Source organism: Pelophylax lessonae (genome assembly GCF_965119305.1).
Source record: "Pelophylax lessonae genome assembly, chromosome: 4".
In the NCBI taxonomy this organism is placed as follows: domain Eukaryota; kingdom Metazoa; phylum Chordata; class Amphibia; order Anura; family Ranidae; genus Pelophylax; species Pelophylax lessonae.
The window spans coordinates 556,815,670-556,831,805 of record NC_138771.1 but is presented as its reverse complement, the minus strand read 5'-3'; positions in this window follow the sequence as shown (position 1 = coordinate 556,831,805).

Below are 16,136 nucleotides of genomic sequence, written 5' to 3'. Positions count from 1 at the left end.
GCAGGTGGAGTTGGCAGTTCTCATGGTAACATCAAGAAAGGAACATCTATCAAGTTTGAGAACCGATCACACTGGCTCAGCTTCTGAAACTCTGATAATACTCAGGACATTGAATGCAAGTATCCTTACTTCTCAATCCTATATCTTATTTCTGTAATTGCTGAAATATGTCGCTATTTCTTTGAAACACTTTCTCTGTAAATATTTTATTTTAACCTTTTTATTATTAAGCTTTATTTTGAAAAGTGTTAATCTTGTCCCTAAGCTCTTAATGCAAACTAACAACGAACCTGTCTCTTGAAGAGTGCTACTGTATAGAATAAATCCTCTGAACATTCCTGTCTGTGGTGACAGTGTGTGTTACAGACGATTATTCTAAAATCATAATTGGTATTTCTAAAGTTACGAGCATCCGCTGGGCTCATCATAACGTAGCGGTGGTGGCAGTGAAAGGGTTAATTGCTTAATTAACCCGGTGGCAATCGCTCTTAGCCTTCTGGCATCTAGATTGTGGTCCCGCAAGCTGGAAAATCTATGTGCCGGGTGCAGCTGATAGTGGCATTGTTACGCAAGTGACGGCAGAGTGTGAGATTGCCTGGTCCTTGGTCCCGAGTTAGTGAGAAGGGCAGGGATCTAATACCCGCCATCGTCACAGGTCCTATGATTTTAAATGCAGTCATTTCAGATATTACTGTGCATATTTAGCAGACAAGCAAATGCTACACCTGTAACTGCCCTTATAACCTCATTCACATGGGAGTGGCCATGTTTGCCTGCATTTGGATGCACAGGTGTTCTGTGTGCATGCAGTCCCATTCATGTTATTTGGGACACAGCTGCTGCTCCCATTTTGAAATCCGAGAGTGAGTGTGTGTCCCCAAACTCACATTGTCTGCATTCAGGGACACATACCTGCACCCACACTGATGTCAAATTGGGAGTAATGGCTGTACAACCATTGTGTCCCGACTCCCAAGATGAATGGAACACCTGTGCATCCCCATGTAGGAAACGCAGCCCTTACACAGGTGTACACTTTTTTTTTTATTTATATGTACTTATATAGCATCATCAATTTACCCAATGCTTTACATACTGTATATTGTACATTCACATCAGCCCCTGCCCTCAAGGAGCTTACAATCTAAGGGCCCCAACTCACATTCATACATACACATACTAGGGCCAATTTAGACAAGAGCCAGTTAACCTACCAGCATGTCTTTGGAGTGTGAAAGGAAACCAGAGTGCCCATAGGAAACCCACACAGGCACTGGGAAAACATGCAAACTCCAGGCAGGCAGTGCCATGATTTAGATATCTTGCATTGAACAGAATACATGCCATTGAAATAGAATAAGTCTATCTCAGGAGCCGGCCAAGATTTAAATAGGGGAAACGAACAGGGCAAATCCCTCCTGTTAGCCGCCTATCATCTTGGGGACTGATTCTTGTATTTGAGGACTCTCTCTTTTCCCCCCCTTTTTCCTTCTTTTTTTTTTTGTAACAATGGGTGTCTACCATGTGGGTGGCTTGTTCCCTCTATTGGTTATTATTGAAACATCTTTTTTAAACATTAACCCTTTCAACTTGGCACTTTTGGGCTTTTACTAGTCTTTATCTTACCCGTTTGTTGTATATTTTTGGTATATTCTACACGAACCCTTTTTTCAGGCACTATAAATGATATCACTTTTAGTATTCTACTCATTCTTATAACTCACCTTTGTCCCGTTGTAAGCAGTTTGTTGCACAGACAGGGCCGCTGATAAGGCAGTACAGCCAGCCCTCCTGTAGGGGGCCCGAGCCTCATCAGTCCAAAATGGGGCCCGGGCACCTGCAGGAGAGGAGAGCTGCTGTACTGTCTTGTGACTCCTGTGAAACCCCTGGCACTGCTGCTAGCTTTCTCCCTCTGTTCTCCGGTCACTTTATTTAACCAGCTGTTCTATGCTGGCTTTGTTCTCGGGCTGCATCCCGATTTTGGAGCAGTGGGGACAGCTAGACTATCTCTCTCTCTCTCTCTGCATTTGCCTTGCAATTGTTACACTGCTGGTGCTGGGTCCTGCAACTTCCCCTCCCCCTGTGATCGGTAATGTACTCTTGCAGCGAGGAAGAAGTCTTTTACCTGCCCCTCCTCCTTCCTGAATCCCGAGCTCTGCTCTCCTGACCTCACCATGCACTTTGTGCACTGTAACCTGCAGTGGCTGAAGGGCTTGAATGTTGTATGTATCTGCTGAAAACGGGGTGAGTGGGGGGGGAGGGGGTGAAGATGAAAAAAGTTCAGAATTCCTGCTGATGCACATCTCCACCAGGCCATTTCTATAAGACACCCCTGAGATCCCATTCACACTAAGCAGAGCAGGAATGCATGTTACCGCTCATATATATATAATTATTTTTTTTTTTTTTAAGCTTGTTTTTTACACATAGGGAAGCCCATTCACTTGAATGGGCTGCCCTACCTTTTGACAAACACACCATAGAAGGTCTAGAACATTTTCAGGTGTGTGGCTTTGCAAGTTTACCACATGATTAAAAATGAATGGCACCACAATCACTATGTGATTTTGCATTACATTTTTAAAATGCGTGAGAAAACATGCGTTTCCCATACACATGTTCAGGAAATGCAGAGTGTTAATGCAGCCTAAGGACTCTTTTACATGGGTGGCTGAGCCATGGATTTACTGCCACCCCTGGCTGTGTATCCGAATCCTAACAATGCAGTCACATAGGGCTGTACACATGCTGTGGCTGAAATGTTTTACTACACAGCTGCTGCAGAGTTGGACATGTAGCACCACCTATCACACTGGGTTCACACTGTTGTGTGGAGCGGCTCACAATAGGGGATCTAGTGCGTTCCTGTTCTCCATTTCAGGAATGAATCAGGCCCAAATTCTTGGCTCAATTCAGACCTGAAACAGACCAGAAAACGCACAGGACTCTTCTGCAAACCGCTCTGCAGCCGCCCCAGAGCTTTGTGAACTGGGTGCATTAAGAGCCAGTCACACTCTCCTGACATACGAATTGGATGCAGAAAAACCCACGTCCAATTCGCATCATTGTGAACCCAGCCTTACCCCCCTTTTCAGTTAAAAGGGGCTGATCTGCAACTGCAAGCCAAACACCTGACTCAGTTGCAGCGTGGTTTCGCAATGTAAAATTACCATTCAGCAATTTTAAAAAAGTATAACAAAATACAGGTGTCAGGAAGCAGAGTTAGCAAGGGTATGATTTCTGTCATGGCTGCAAAACCGCATTGTGACCATGGCATTTTAGCAGAAATGAAATTTGATATTTTTTTTTGGGGGGGGGGGGGGGCCCTATCAGGTAGGCTGTAGGGGGCCCCGTAATTTCTAACAGCAGCCCTGTGCACAGATACTCTATTTTACTCTATTGTCCCTTTGTAATCATCACTTCTCGTGTATTATTACACAGTTTTCACTTCGACGTTTGGCACTCTCTTTTTTCTCTTTTTTTTCAACTCGTGTGGTTATTTTTATCTTTGGAGATATAATACTTCTGGATGTTTCTATTATTTACTCCCCTTGCACTATCACGTTTAACGGTTTGTGCATATATTTGTTTCATTTTGTTCTCTGATATCCGTTTAATTTGAATTATTTTTGTATACAGGTGTCTAGGCAATGTAGCCTGTTGCTATATGTTGCAGTCTCTTGTTTTGACATTTACTGAGGGGTAAGGATAGAAACACGTGATTTTCCCTGATATTTTTTTATTCCTCCTCCCCCTCCCCGTCCTTCAACTTGTTTGAAGTCCTCCCCCCCTTTGATCCGCCTCGGCTTTGATCCCTCACATTCCCCCATCCCTCCCCCTTTTTTTTTCTGTTGTTATTTATTTTTGGTATGATGCATTGATGTATTAAATATATGGTTATAATTGTATTGGAAAAATTATGTATAATATGTACTGATAGAGATTGTTGTTTATCCTAGAATATATGAAACTTTGCTAATCTGCTTGACATTATACATAATTTAATTGGATCCTGAAGAAGCTATTCTATCGAAACGTGTCGATCCACAAGCAATCTTTGCGATGCATTTTGATATACATTGTGAGACTATCATGAATAGAGGAATTGCATAAATGTATTTATATATATATTATACTGTTTGCCATTTCAATAAATATGTTTATTTTATTTATTTTTTATTATTGTTTATTTGTGATCTTTACTGATTATATTGAGGCACATTTAAATCCCCATACCCAGAGCTTGGTAGAATTAGTCTACCAACCTGGCTCTACTATTTATTTGTATATTACTTACTTATGGTAATTAACCATTTGCCACCCAGACTAATTCTGACACTTCTTTCCTACTTGTAAAAATCCTATTTTTTTTGCTAGAAAATTACTCAGAACCCCCAAACATTATATGCATATTTTTTTTTTAGCAAACACGCTAGGAAATAAAAAGGTGGTCGTTGCAAATTTTTATGTCACACGTTATTTGCACAGCAATTTTTCAAACGCATTTTTATGGGAAAAAAACTGTTTATGAATAAAAAAAATACAAAACAGTAAAGTTAGCCTGATTTTTTTGTATGATGTGAAAGATAATGTTACGCCGAGTAAATAGATACCTAACATGTCATGCTTTAAAATTGCGCACACTTGTGGAATGGCGCCCAACTTCAGTATTTAAAAATCTCCATAGGGGTCGCTTTAAAAAATTTTACAGGTTACATTTTTCCAGCATCAACAAAAAGGGTGATTGAAAAACATCCTAAAGGGACAGAGTTTGTAAATTTTTTTTTTAAATGAGCATAACTAGAAGGACTAAAAAAAACTGCCCACATAATGAGAATCGAAAACGTAACTTGTGAATATGTAACCTGTGTGTATCTGACTCTGATACTAGCCAGTGCCTCACCAGCCACTGACCTCACCGCATGTCCCTGGTGCATAGCACACCCCTAAGCATTGCACTCTGTATGTAGCCCGCTCCTCAACTGTGCACTCTGTACACACCCCTTAAATCTGCAATCTGCATAGTGCATCTCTGAACCCTGCCCTGGGTACATAGTGCACCTCTGAACTCGCATTCTGTGCATAAGATACCCCTGAGCTCTGCACTCTTTACATAGCTCATCCCTGAACTCCGCACATAACGCACTCCTGGTATTGCCCCTTTAAGATCCTCCCACTGTTAAGATCCTCCCACTAGTGCCATTGGGTTGTGTTCAGCCTAGTTACTGAATGCATTAAGGGATCATTTTTGTAGTGGCATGCGTACATTCCCGTCCAGCTGCCTTTGCAGTTCAAGAAAAGGCAGTTGGGGACGGTAAAAATGAAGCTCAACCTAATGTTTTTACTACCTCCCAGCCACAAGTGTAAAGGAGTCCTATAGAAAGATGTATACTCTGACAGTTTTATTTAATTTTCAACCAGCTTTTAACTACTTGCCGCCCACTCACCGTCAAATGACGGCAGAGCGGAGCAGTGCGGATCTCGTTCTAGGAGGACGTCATATGACGGCACCCCAGAATGGCCGCTCTACGACCCCGATCTTGGTAAAAAGCCAATGACATGGCTCTTTACCCATGTGATCAGCTGTTTCCAATCGCAGCCAGTCACATGTAAATGAGAAAATGCTGTTTATCGACGCTCCTCACCTCACACTGTCAGAGTGTGTGGTGAGGAGAGCTGAACAGCGGCTCCTCCTCAAAGGGAAGTCCAGGAAAGGTAATCAGGGCACTGATCTTCAGTGCCCTGATTACATTAAAATACAGTACAGTAAAAAACAGTGCCCATTAACCAATGCCTATCAGTGACACCAATCAATGCCCATCAGTGACACCAATCAGTGACCCCAATCAGTGCCCACAGTGACCTCAACCAGTGCCCATTAGTAAAGCCAGTCAGTGCCCATCACTGCCTGCTCATCTGTGCTGCCCATCAGTGCCGCCCATCAGTGCTGCCTGTCAGTGCCCATCAGTGCCGCTCGTCAGTGCCCATCAATGTCATGCGTCAGTACCCATCAGTGCCGCCTATCAGTGCATATCAGTGCTACCTATAAGTGCCGCCTATTAGTGGTCATCAGTGTCGCATATCAGTGCCACCTATCAGTGCCCATGAGTGCGGCATATTAGTGCCTCCTCATCAGTGCCACCTCACCAGTGCCCATAAGTGCCACCTCATCAGCGCCATAAGTGCCAACTCATCAGTGCACATCAGTGCAGCCTATCAGTGCCGCCTCCTCAGCGCACATCAGTGAAGGAGAAAATTTACTTATTTACAAAATTTACTGACAGAAACTAAGAAAAAATTTTTTTCAAATTTTTCTGTCTCTTTTCTGTTTTTTTTTTTTTTGAGTAAACAATAAAAAAAAACAGCCGTGATTAAATACCTAAAATCAAAAAACAAGTGCCGCGCTATGAAGAAAGTGTCAGAATGCTCTAACACATAAAATTTTATATCACAATAACAGGGGTCTGTGCAAAAAATTAATAAAGTGCAAATAAATATATGTGCAAAATACAGACAATATACTACTCCTAAACATCACAATAAATCATGAAATTAAAAAAGTGTCAGAAGTCTCTAACACATAAGGTGCTTCATCACGACTGTATGAATCTGTGCAAAAATATATATAATGAATATACCGTATTTAATATAATATATATAAAGTGCAAAATGCTATATGTGCGAAATACAGACAATGTGCTGCCAATACACTTTAAAAAAAAAGAAAAATGTTGAAAAAGTGCAAAGTCCTTGAAATAGTGATTAAATCAAGCGTAAAGTCTGTATCCAAAAAAAAAGAACAATCCATGTTCAGAGGTAAAAGGATGTCACCACTGGTGCGACCGTCACCATAAAGGGAAGTCAGAAGCGCTTACCAGAAACCGTGGACTCTACTGCGGGTAGCAAAGTGTCAAACATACAGGAGGTTATTAGCCTTAATGGTACAACATCATTAAAAGGTTGGCAGCTTCTCTTCAAATCTCTCGGATACCACATAGTGTAATCATAAAAAGCGGGCTTTATTAAAAGGTAGAAAACGTATGCCCCGTACACACGTGCAGATTATCTGAAGACTTTTGTCTGCAGACTTACCAAAACCATATAATATCAGGTCAAACCTAAACACTTTCAATTTGTATGCAATCCGGCAGGCCCTTGCACTACAGACAAAAGTCTGCAGATAATCTGCACGTGTGTATGGGGCATTTCACTTTCTATGCAAATAGTAGGCAACTGAATGATTAGGTGATTAACCACTTCAATACTGGGCACTTTCCTCCCTTTCTGCCCAGGCCAATTTTCCCCTTTTAGCGCTGTTGCATTTTGAATGACAATTGCGCGGTCATGCAACACTGTACCTACACCAAATTTGCTAAACAAATAAAAAAAGACCGAAAAGTTTGAAAAAAAAAAGTTTTTTGTTTATGTTATACAATTTTTTAAATAAATACGTTTTTTCCTGCGCTGATGAGCACTGATGAGACTGCACTGACAGGCACTGATGAGGAGGCACTGATGGGGTGGCACTGATAGGCGGCACTGATAGGCACTGATATGTGGCACTGATAGGTAGCACAGATATGCAGCATTGGTGGGCACTGATAGGCGGCACTGCTAGGCACCGATAGGCGGCATTGATTGGCACTGATAGGTGGCACTGACGGGCACTGATAGGTGGCACTGATGAGCACTAATCGGCCCTGCTAGGTGGCACTGGTGGGCACTATTGGGCGGCACTGATCGGCACTGACGGGCGGCACTGATGGGCACTAATGGGCACTGATAGGCATCACTGGTGGGCAATAATGGGCACTGGTGGGCGACACTGAAAGATGGCAATGATGGGCACTTGTGGGCAGCACTGATAGGGAGGGCACTGGCGGGCAGCACTGATTGGGAGGGCAATGGGGGGCTCCCTGAGCCCTGATTGCCATCCCTGGTGGCCATAGTGGGCATCCCTGGGGTCATAGTGGGCATCCCTGGTGGTTCTAGTGGCATCCCCCCCCCGAGGGTCTACACTGGTAATCAATGATCTGATTACCAGTGCCGACCCCCCCCCCCCCCCTGTCAGGGGAGCCGTCGATCGGCGTTCCTTTACTCGTGCCTGTCATATGACGTCCGGTCAGGATAATACAACCACATTCCCGCCGTCATTCTGTTATAGGGCTGGCGGGAAGTGGTTAAATACCACCAAAAGAAAGCTCTATTTGTGTGAGAAAAATGATAACAATTGAATTTGGGTACAGCATTGCATGACCACGCAATTGTCATTCAAAGTGTGAGAGCGCTGAAAGCTGAAAATTGGTCTGGGCAGGAAGGGGGTGAAAGAGCCCAGTATTGAAGTGGTTAATTGCAATTATGGCTGAACAAGTCAAGACAACATGATTGACGAGTCATATAAAATCCATAGTATCAAAACTGCCAGTAGTAGGTTGTGTGAACCATTTAATAATTTTTGCTGATTTTTAGCTGATTAAATTTGCTATAAAATTGCCCAAGTGTGTGGCTTACACAATAGCTTGTCAGTGTTCAGTACTCGCCAGCACACACATGCTCTCCTTTTAATATAAACCAGGCCATGTCTAATTATCTGCAGCAGGCTAGCCAAGTCTAGGAAGCCAGTAATTGATACCTCTCTTGTGTCAGGCAGGAGAGCCGGATTGAAGGTCACTGTAGACAATAGATTATATAGTTGCCAGTTTTCTTGAGCTCTGGTGGGGAATACGCAGATGTGAGAGAACAGACATAAAGCAGAAGTCTACCCAAAATGTTTTAGATAGAGCATGGAAAGGATAGGACCTAAGGTTTTTATGGCTGTCTGTGTACCCGTTGGGTAGATTTCTCTTCACTTCCTACTGTGGTGATTGGAGCCATCTAGAAAAAGAAGTTAGAGAAAAGAAACAGACAAAAATACTTTTCCTGGCACCAACAGGACCAGTGCATAACCATAAAGTGTTGGTGCCCACACACCAGCCCATTCCTCTTTTGTCCTCACAGAACTCACAACCTGCACAAAGAGAACCTGCCACCATTTGGTGGTTGCCCATGGAGGTCCAGCCTCTCCTGCAGTGCAGACCCTGACCCTGGATGCTGAAGGCTCCAATAATGCAGGGAACTCCTACTGTGGATCTTTTGGGGTGAAAATTGGGGTCTAAGTAGTCCCACATACAGCAGTACACCAGGGGCTATCTACTTTGGAAGTGCTTTCCTTGTCTGGAGTTTTCCCAACCTGCCTCCCGAGAAGTGAGTGGATCCGTGTAGCAGTGGCGCTGTATTTCCAAGACAAGAATGCAAAAAAAAATAAAATAAATGATAAAGTATATACAATTGCGACACAAGTCATATTGTGATTGAATGTTATTACAAATTACCTTTTGTCCTCAATCTGCAGCACTGTCATTTTTTGTAAAATGAAATGCAACATGGCTACCTGGAGGCGTTCTGTACACAGATGGTGTACAGAACGTCCACCAGATATGTAATTTCCTGTTTGTGTGATTGGCTCACTGATATTCCCAGAAGTCTGTACTGAGATCCAAGTCGGATTTTCAGCATCCCCTGCAAGAAAAATGTCATTTTGGTGAGATACTCTCAAAGGGAAAATAATATCTATAGGAATGCAGACCCTGCAACTTTCCTCATTAGAGCCCTGCAGGTGCAGCAACTTGTTGATTATTATAAAACCACTCCCACTCAGCACATGGACACAGACAAACAGCTATTTCTTCAGAATAAGAAAAGGTAGGACTCTGCATAAAAGTTTTTTTTTTTTTTTAAATCATTGGAATGTAAATAGATCACCCAGAGGGGAATGTTTTTTTTCTTAACAATAGCGGAGTTACTCTTTAATGATCCCACCCTGGTAGCGAGTTATTGGTCTATCCCATGTATGTTGCCAAGTTGGTATCAGGAAAATGTAAAATTGTATCAAATATTTACAATAATTTTACATTCCTGATGCCAATCCACAACAACATACTAAACCCACCAGTCCATTTCTATCGTTGTACAAGGTTGAATGGGCTGTTGTGCGGTGGTCAACACTCTATACCTATGCATTGGTCCTGTGGGTGGAAGCAGATGGGCCACTACCACATGTTTGCTGCCATGGATTGACGTCAGGAAAGGAAAATTATGGTACATTTTTTATACAATATCCAGTTTTTTTAAACAGAGTGTGGAGGAGTTAGAACCTCCATCCAGTATTGTTCACTGTTTCTGACCCTTCAATCATTGTCCCTGTTCCTGAAGTCACCTCTGGCAGGCAATGAGTAAAGCTGGCTATCTCCTATCTCAGCTGGTTCAGGAGGGACCAGCTGAGATTTAAACCACGTATGGGCAGGCTGAATATACCCAAGTTGATTGAGTCAACTTGGGTACAACCAGCCTGTCATATTTTTCATGCGATTATTGCTAGCCGCTATTATAGCCACCATGAGAACACATTAGCTCCATGGGAGGGATTTCCCATAAACAACTGACTGTGTTGATGGGGGAATCGGTTGATTTTATTTCCTGCAACCCACGGTTGCAGGAAAGAAAATATTTCCATCTATGTCCGGCTTAAGGGTGCACTCACACTGCCAGTTTTAACCAAGTTAGGGCACAGTTCCCCTCCTTGGGCTGGTCAGATTGTATAGTGTGAGTGCTCCAAACTGTGCCTGGGAATAACTAAAGGATAAGTTCACTTTTTGTAACATGTTACATGTTACACCCATATTCAGGGTGTAGCATGTAACAAACTACTGTTGCAGCAGTCCCTGCACCTTCCCAATCCCCTGTTGGGACAGCAAGTGGGGGATCTTCTCCCCACACCCACTGTTACAATTTATAAAAAAAACACCCGGCCATATCCTTCATTCACAGAGTTCTGAGAATGAGAGAACTATAAGTACTGACAGCCTTTGCGGCTGCCACCTTGTAGTTCTCAATGAGCTACCAGTGAGCTGTTGAGTGCTCTAGGTAGTTCATTGATGCTTCCTGTCACTGTGTAACTACCTACCTGTATGAAGTACGAGCAGACAGCATACACTGACAGTCTACTAGAGCCCTGCATTGCACCCGCAATCTACTGATCACAGGTCCAATGCTTTGCGGGCTCCTAGTAAAAAAATAATAAATAGACATTGTTTTAACAGCAAAAAAATACGCATTTATTATTTTTTTGTATTATGTCCAGGATAACTCAGAAGAGGTGGTCCCAGGTGCAGTTTACTTGCGGTCCAGTACGGTTCACTTTAGTGCGAGTGCAAACTGTGCCTGAGCACAGAGCAGGCAAGTACAGAAGCAGGAATCCTTGTAGTTTGATTGGCAAAGGTGATGATGTACGGGTGCACTCACACTCAGGCCAGTTTAACTGGACCTTGGCCAAGTTCAATTCTCTGCATATCCCCTCTGGTCCACACTCACGCTTCGTTGTAAGGAAGTGCTCCTTGGAACATTCCCCTGCTGACCAGACCAGCGATCCCTGTTTCAATACACAATCTTTAATGGAGAGAACTGTGCTTCAGCACGGTTTTCACTCACACTCCAGCAAATTGTATTGGATTACAAGTGAACCACAACCGGGACCACCTGTCCTAAGTTGCCCCAGGTGCAGTTCAGAGCACTCACACTATACAAACGAACAGGCCCCAAGGGCACCAGTTCAGGGTACAAGCCTGAATGCACCCTATGTGTGCCTGGGAACACTTGCTTATAGCCCAGTGTGGGTGCATACCAGTGGGGGAATCAGTCACAGTTCAGTTTTACCCAGTGTGGGTGCAAACTTCAAGTGAGAGAAGACTTCAATAAGAAACGGACAAGAAAAAAGTTGAGTTTCCTGCACACTGCTGATACTGTATTTAAACCCTTAGGCCACTTTCTCACGATCAGACCAATCGGGTCAGTTTTTCAGGCGGACGCAATCTGGCCACCCATTGTCCTCTATGACATTTGATCCGACAAAATCCGCTGAAAACAGACGTATGGTGATACGTTCGCCATCCCTCCAGCGGGTCAAATCGGATGGGATCGGATCGGATGAAAATGAACAGGCTGTCCATTTTCACCCGATCTCCCCAAAGAAGAGACCGAGACTGTGACAGATCTGTTTCTGCACAGCGAGTGGAGATGGACCGGTCATCTGCCTGCTCAGCAGGGATCAGTGGAGCGATCCCCCTCTGAGCAAGCAGAGTCCATCCAAACGGATGTGGCAACAACTAGCAAAAAGTAGCAAACCTAAATAATTATACAAAAAGGGAATAAAATGTAACAAATCAGACCAATTCTAGCTATGCATGGGATACAACCACCTGCCATTCACCACTGTGCAGTAAACCTCTAAAAATAGTCTTGTTTTTAGTGGTTTTACTGCACAGTGGTGGCTGGGTGGTGGTTGTAACCCATGCATAACTAGATTTGGTTTGATTTGGTGCATTTTATTCCCTTTTGGGTCTGAATATAGCAGTGTGCAAGAAGCCCTTATTTTTTTTCTAGTTGTATAATATATTTATGGCTAAGAAGCTTACCTCACTAAGCCCTCATTTACAGAAGGATCTCATTATTCTCAATAGGCCTTTCACATCTGAGCATTGTGTGTCACTTGTTGCCTGTCATGTGAAGCTTGGAAATGTTTTTTTTTTTTTTAAGACAAAACCGAGTGTTTTTGGCTCCTAAAAAATGCTTGAAAAAAAAAAAAAACGTGTTTGCGCATGTTTTTAGGCATTCCAATTCAAATGTCTGTGGAGCAAAAAATGGGCAATTCTGCTCCTGTATTACAAAAAAAAAAAAAAAAAAAAGCCACTAAAGTGCCTGTCTATGTTTATGCTAAGTGTAAATAGGGGGCTTAAAGTAGTATTAATCCCTCACTGTATCATTTGCATACTTGTTAGCCAAACCAAAAAAGTCAAACTCAATAAGTGAATTTCAGTACGTGACACTGTAAAATGCAGTTGTTCAATGACCCTATACATACACTATATTTCCAAAAGTATTGGGACGCCTGTCTTTACACGCAAATTACCTTTAATGGCATCCTAGTCTTAGTCAGTAGGGTTTAATATTGCAATATTGAGTTGCCCCCCCCTTTGCAGCTATAACAGCTTCAACTCTTCTGGGAAAGCTGTACACAAGGTTTAGGAGTGTATCTATGGGAATGTTTGACCATTCTTCCAGAAGCACATTTGTGAGGTCAGGCACTGATGTTAGAGAGAAGGCCTGGCTCGCAATCTGCGCTCTAATTCATCCAAAAGGTGTTCTATCGGGTTGAGGTGTGCAGGTCAGTCAAGTTCCTCCACCCCAAACTTGCTCATCCATGTCTTTATGGGCCTTGCTTTGTGCAATGGTGCGCAGTCATGTTGAACCAGGAAGGAGCCAACCTCAAACTGTTCCCACAAAGTTGGGAGCATGAAATTGTCCAAAATGTCCTGGTATGCTGACGCCTTAATAGTTCCCTTCACTGGACATTAGTGCCTGATCTCAAAAATGCGCTTCTGGAAGAATGGTCAAACATTCCCATAGACACACACTAAACCTTGTGGACAGCCTTCCCAGAAAAGTTGAAGCTGGTATAGATGAAAAGGGTGCACCAACTCAATATTGAACCCTACGGACTAAGACTGGGATGCCAATAAAGTTAATGTGCGTGTAAAGGCAGGCATCCCAATACTTCTGGTAATATAGTTTATGACCAGATCTTTCATTATTGGCATTCAGCATCTGATCTGCGTATTTGAAAAAAAAAAAAGTATATAAAAACAAAATAACCCTATATTTGTGTAACATTAAATCTGGTTAAAAAGATTTTATTAGTTGTAATACTTTAACGTACCACCAGAGGGGGCATTTACAGCAAGCTGCCAGGTAATACATTATTTTGAGCTTTTGAGATAGATACAGTTCACACTGCTCTTTACACTGTGTTGTCTCAGTAATTGAAATTCATGAGGACTTCCTTTATCTTTATTGAATAAGTCAGCCAAATGGTTTCCTTAGCTTGATATTTTGCAATACAAAATTATTGTGGTACCCTTACATTAAAAAGGTAATTATTTGTATTTTCTGCAAGTATGCATTGAATGTATTATTGCAACATTTACCTAAAAGTTGTTTTGTGTGTTTTTTAGTTGTTATTTTTTTTACTTGCTGTTTTTGATCACTGTAGTTCACATACAGATTTGTAAAATCATCCCCTAAAAGTCATCTCTGTATACAGTATGAAGAAATGTGAGTAGCAGTCCCTGCTTGGTAATTGCAGAGATAAGTTGGCTGTTTCCAGGCAGGTCAGACCTGACTCATAAACTTATGCCCCGTACACACGTTCCGATAATCGTACGACTAATGTTTCGTAAATTGTTGCATGTTACTAAAATCTAAACCAACTCTGCGTACAAACCATCAGATTTTCTTTGTACGATTCACTGACCAAGTGTATTTTTCGTAGCTACGTATCGGAAGTGATGTATATACGTCTGACCCCTGCGGATTATTTTACTGTTTCCGATAATGCGGGGTATTTGTCGATCGACTTTTAGCGTACACATACTGTATTGATGAAACGATTATCGTTCGAGAAGATGTCGTACGACAGAAGTTTTCCTGTTTGTCCCTTCGGATTTTGTTGGACCAACTGTCGTGATCGGCTGTCGAAAGCTGTGTACTAATGATCAGATTGTCAGGTGAAGTTCCTCTTAAAGCTGAACTGCAGGCACAAAAACATTAATTTCAAGAATATGTTACCCCAACATTTCATATTCCTGATTTGTGCCTGCTGTACAGTATTATGTACTTGCATGAGAAAGTATCCTGTTCTTTTTGTATTGCTTACTTTGTGTGAAATACCTAGTGTCCCTGCCAGTCCCCTACTTTTCTTATTCAAATTTATCACACCAGGCATGAGAGGACAGCATGGTTAGTTTTCTGGCTGTGTTGGGAACTCCTCCAATGATTAGCCTTATGCTGACACTCCCCCCTGCTTTTCAATGGAAGGATGAGTGCTCTGCTGTTTCTACTCCCCTAGCCCTCTGAGCTCCTTTACAGCTGAGAACAGAGGGTATGTGATCACTTATAAAACAGGGAAAAAAAAGGTATTTCAATTTTATATATATATATATATATATATATATATATATATATATATATATATATATATATATATATATATATATATATTGTGGGGATTTGCTCTTGTAGGTAGGATTTGCGGGTGCAGTATAGAGGCAAAACAGATGGTTCTTCAAGTTAATCAAGAGTGTTTTATTTACACTTCAGGAACACAAAAGTAACAGTCTTTCTTGGTGTTAACTCACACCCAACAAAAAGGAAAACGACAGTCTTTAAGGCAGGTTTAAACACAGCAACAAGTCCATTCACCTGTGTCTCTTTGGTGCTGTTCACACACAGCAACGGATCAGTTCGTCTGCTTGTAACCTTTCCAGCCTCAGCACTCACTTCCACAGCCTTCTGGTGCATGGAGATAATTCTCAATCACCTGTTAGGCTGTCTGCCTTATAAACCCCAGGCAAGACCCGGATTCGGCTTTGCAGCCATACTAAAATAGAAAAGTGTCAAGCAGCACTAGCTGCTGCTGACACGGAATTACCGGCTCTTATCCCACCGAGGCCAGGAACCACGGTGACACGTATCTTCCGTCGATCACGGATCCATGTGCCCTGCCACATACCTCCCCCCTTTGTTCAACCCTCAGGGGGTGAACACATGTCATACAGTGTGTGCAAGACAGGGCATCCGCATTTCCCTGTAGGCGGCCTGCCCTGTGTTCCACTGAGAACTTGAAGTCCTGGAGGGACAGGAACCATCTGGTGACCCGAGCATTTCTCTCCTTGGCCTGGCTCATCCATTGGAGAGGGGAATGGTCGGTCACCAGACGAAATTTCCTCCCCAACAGATAATAGCGAAGAGACTCGAGTGCCCATTTGATAGCCAGGCACTCTCTCTCAACTATACTGTATCGGGTCTCTGCTGGGGTGAGCTTCCGGCTGAGGAACACGACAGGATGCTCCTCCCCATTGACCTCCTGTGATAGTACAGCCCCTAGACCTACTTCCGAGGCATCGGTCTGTACTATAAATACCTTCTTGAAGTCTGGTGTGACCAAGACCGGGGACCCACATAGTGACGACTTCAAAGCGGAAAAG